The following is a 4,714-nucleotide window of genomic DNA, read 5'->3' on the forward strand; positions in this document are numbered from 1 at the left end:
CATCAGCCTAAAAACAAAGGTAGAAGCTATGCATAAAAATAAAGTGGAAATAGAGAATGACATAGCTGATATGAAAAATACCTTAGACGGTCTCAATAGTAGATTAGAAGAAGCTGAAGACCAAATTAGCAACTCAGAAGACAAGGTAGAAAAAATCACCCAAATAGAGCAGCAATGGGAAAAAAAAAATTAAAAAGCAGGAGGAGAGTTTAAGGGAGCTTTGGGACGATACGAAACATAACAACATTTGCATCATAGGAGTACCAGAAGGAGAAGACTCAGAGAAAGGAATAGATAACCTGTTTGAAGAAATAATGACAGAAAACTTCCCTTGTTTGGTGAAGGAAAAAGTCACAGAAGTCCAGGACATACAGAGAGTCCCAAGCAAGATGAACCCAAAAAGACCCACAGCTACACACATCATAATTAAAATGGCAAACATCAAAGACAAAGAAAGAACCTTAAGGGAAGCAAGAGAGAGACAGAATGTTACCTACAAGGGAGCTCCCATTAGACTGTCAGCTGATTTCCAAATAGAAACACTGCAGGCCAGAAGGGAAGTATACAAAGTAATGAAAGGCAAGAGTCTGAATCCAAGACTACTCTATCCAGCAAGGCTATCATTCAAAACTGAAGAAGAAATAAAAAGCTTCCCAGACAAAAGAAACCTAAAGAAATTTACCACCACCAAACCAGCACTTCAAGAAATGCTAAAGGGATTGTTGTAAGAAAAAGAATAAATAGAGAGAGAGGGAGAGGAACACAGGCATAATATAAAAATGGCAACTAATAAGTACCTATCAATAATAACCTTAAATGTATATGGCTTGAATGTTCCAATCAAAACATGACCTATATATATATATATATGCTGTCTACAAGAGACCCACCTCACAACAAAAGACTCACACAGGATTAAAGTGAATGGATGGAAAAAAAATTTCCTGCCCCCCCCCCCCAAAAAGTTGGTGCAGCAATACCAGCTGATGAGATAGACTTCAAAACTAAAACCATAATAAAAGACAAAGACAATATATAATATTGAAGAAATCAATACAGCAAGAGGATATAACCCTGATAAACATATATGTACCAAATATAGGAGCACCAAAATATATTTTTAAATTTCTGCAGTACTTTAAGGGAGAGATCAATAGCAATACACTCATAGTGGGTGACTTTAACACCCCATTGACACCACTAGATAGATCTTCTAGACAAAAAAACAACAACAACAACAACAACAAAAACAAGCAAATAGAGTCCTTAAATGACAAACTAGATCAGTTGGACTTAATTGATATTTATAGAACATTTCACTCCAAAGCTGCAGAATATACATTCTTCTCAAGTGCACATGAAACATTCTCAAAGATAGACCACATGTTAGGACACAAAGTAAGTCTCTAAAAATTCAAGAAGATTGAAATAATATCAAGCATCTTTTCAGATCACAGTGGCATGAAACTAGAAATCAATTACGATAAAAACACTCAAAAACATTCAAACATCTGGATGCTAAATAACATGTTATTAAATAACAAATGGGTTACCAATGAGATCAAGAAAGAAAACAAAAACATCCTGGAAACTAATGAAAATGAACACACAACAATACAAAATCTATGGGACACAGAAAAAGCAGTACCAAGAGGGAAATTCATAGCACTACAGGCCTACCTCAAGAAAGAAGAAAAATTTATAATAAACTGTCTAATCCAACAACTTAAAGATTTAGAAAGAAAACAAAAAGAAAAACCCAGAGTTAGTAGAAGGAAGGAAATAATAAAAATCAGAGCAGAAATAAATGACATAGAGACTAAAACAGCAATGTAAAAGATCAATGAAACCAAGAGCTGTTTCTTTGAAAAGATAAACAATATTGATCAATCTTTAGCCAGACTCACCAAGAAACAGAGAGAACCCAAATTAATAAAATCAGAACTAAAGAGGTGAATTAACAATGAACCCCTGTCCCCACACACAAAAAAAAGGATTATAAGAAAATACTATGGCCCTGGCTGGTTTGGTTCAGTGGTTAGAGCATCGGCCTGTGGTCCAGAGAGACCCGGGTTCGGTTCCCATTAAGGGCACGTACCTCGGTTGCAGTTTGTTCCCGGCCCTGGTTGGGTCATGCGGGTGGCAACCACTCGATGTGTCCCTTTCACGTCGATGTTTCTCTCTCTCTTTCTTCCTCTCTCTCCCTCCCACTCTATCTGAACAAAAAACAAAAAAATGTCCTCGGGTGAGGATAAAAAATTTTTTTTTAAAAATTAAAAAAAAAGAAAATACTATGAAAAATTGTATGCCAACAAATTCAACAACCTAGGCAAAATGGAAAAATTCTTAGAATCATATACTATTCCGAAACTCAACTGGGAAGAGTCAGAAAACCTAAACAGACCAATAACAATTGAGGAAATAGAAGAAGTAATCAATACAATCCCAGCAAATAAAAGCCCTGGCCTGGATGGCTACACAGGGGAGTTTTACCAAACATTCAAAGAAGAACTAGCACATATTCTCCCCAAACTATTCCAAAAAATTCAAGAGGAAGGAAGACTTCCAAGCTCTTTTTACAAGGCCAGCATAATCCTAATCCCAAAATGAGATAAAGACACTACAAACAAAGAAAATTACAGGCCAATATCTCTGATGAACATAGATGCCAAAATCCTCAACAAAATTTTAGCACATTGAACCCAGCAAAAAAAAAATATACACCACAATCAAGTGGGATTTTTCCCAGGGATGCAAGGCTGGTACCATATTAGTAAATCAATAAATGTAATATACCATATAAACAAAAAGAAAGACAAAAGTCATGTGACCATATTATTAGATGCTGAAAAAGCATTTGACAAAATCCAGCATCCATTTTTTTTCAGGTTCATAATTTATTGTACAAATTGAGTATCATATGATGAGTTGAATTAGCATCTCCAGGCATGGGAAATTAACAGATGAGGAACAGTTTAGAATCCTTTTATGTGGCTTTCACAGCTGAATTTTTTTTTTTTATACCTTAACTTGAAGTATAAAACCAGCAAAGCAATGCTTCCATATGTGGCCAGTACACAATTCATTCTACTTGTGAGAGTATAAGAATTTAAATAGTTTCTGATTCCAGTGAACTGGAATTGGGCATCAGTTTCTGCACTCACCATGATATCAATCTTGCGAAAAGCACAACTCCGCAGGCTATGTCCTTCAACGTATGAAGCTACCTCTCAGCCCGCCAGAAGAAGCTGCCCAGTATCCATTTTTGATAAAAATTCTCATTAAAGTGGGAATAGAAGGGTCATATCTCAACATAATAAAGGCTATTTATGACAAACCTACAGCCAACATCATACTCAATGGGCAAAAACTAAAAAGCATTTCCCTTAAGAACAGGAACAAGACAAGGATGTTCACTTTCACCACTCTTATTTAACATAGTACTGGAAGTCTTAGCCACAGAAATCAGGCAAGAAGAAAAAATAAAAGGGATCGAAATTGAAAGGGAAAGAGTGAAACTGTCATTGTTCGAAGATGACATGATATTTACATAGAAAACCCTAACGACTCCATCAAAAACTACTAGATTTAATAAATTAATTTGGCAAAGTAGCAGGATGCAAAATCAACATCCAGAAATCATTGGCATTTTTAATTTTTTCCTTAATTGATTTTAGATAGAGAGGAAGTGAGAGGGAGAGAGAGACAGAAACATTGATGAGAGAGAACACCAATTGGGCACTTCCAACATGCTTCCCACTGGAGATCAGGCCCACAACCCTGGCATGTGTCCTGACCGGGAATCAAACCAGTGACTCCTTGGTGCATTGGTCGATGCTCAACCAACGAGCCACACCAGCTGGACTCATTGGCATTTTTATACACCAGTAATGAACACATAGAAAAACAAACTAAAATAAATAATCCCAATTACAATTGCAACAAAAAATTTAAGATACCTAGGAATAAACTTAACCAAAGAACTAAAGGACCTTATTCACAGAGAAACAAAGTAAAACATGAATACACGGGACTACATTGAACTAAAAATCTTCTGCACAGAAAAGGAACACACATCAAAATGTAAAGGGAACCTACTATATGGGAGAGCCTAATTTCCAACGATATATCAGATAAGGGGCTAATTTTCAAAATATATAGAGAACTCATACATCTCAACAAAAGGAAGTCAAAGAATCCAATTTAAAAAATGGGCAGAGTATCTAAACAGACACCTCTCCAAACAAGATATACAAATGGTCAAGAGATATATGAAAAAATACTCAATGTCACTAATCATCAGAGAGATACAAATTAAAACGACTATGTGGTATCACCTCACACCTGTCAGAAAGCTGCCATCAACAAATCATGAAACAACAAGTGCTGGAGATGGTGTGGAGAAAAGGGGACTCTAGTACACTACTGCTGGGAATGCAGACTGGTGCAGCCACTATGAAAAACACTATGGTGTTTCCACAAAAAATTAAAAATTGAACTGTCATTTGACCCAGTGATCCCACTTCTAGGAATATATCCTAAGAAGCTTGAAACACCAATCAGAAAAAATATATGTACCCCTTTGTTCATAGCAGCACTATTCACAATTGCTAAGATCTGGAAACAGCTCAAGTGTCCATCAATGGTTTATTGGATAAAAAAGTTATGGTACATATACACAATGGAACATTATGCAGCTGTAAGAAAGAGAGAT

At 36.0% G+C, this 4,714-nt stretch overlaps 1 pseudogene; it reads right to left on the minus strand.

Moving 5' to 3' along the window:
- Positions 1-2,986: 2,986 nt before the first annotated feature.
- On the minus strand, positions 2,987-3,167 carry LOC118632763 (annotated as a pseudogene).
- Between the last annotated feature and the right edge of the window lie 1,547 nt (positions 3,168-4,714).

This window comes from Molossus molossus, unplaced genomic scaffold (assembly GCF_014108415.1).
Source record: "Molossus molossus isolate mMolMol1 unplaced genomic scaffold, mMolMol1.p scaffold_m16_p_17, whole genome shotgun sequence".
NCBI classification, from domain to species: Eukaryota; Metazoa; Chordata; class Mammalia; order Chiroptera; family Molossidae; genus Molossus; species Molossus molossus.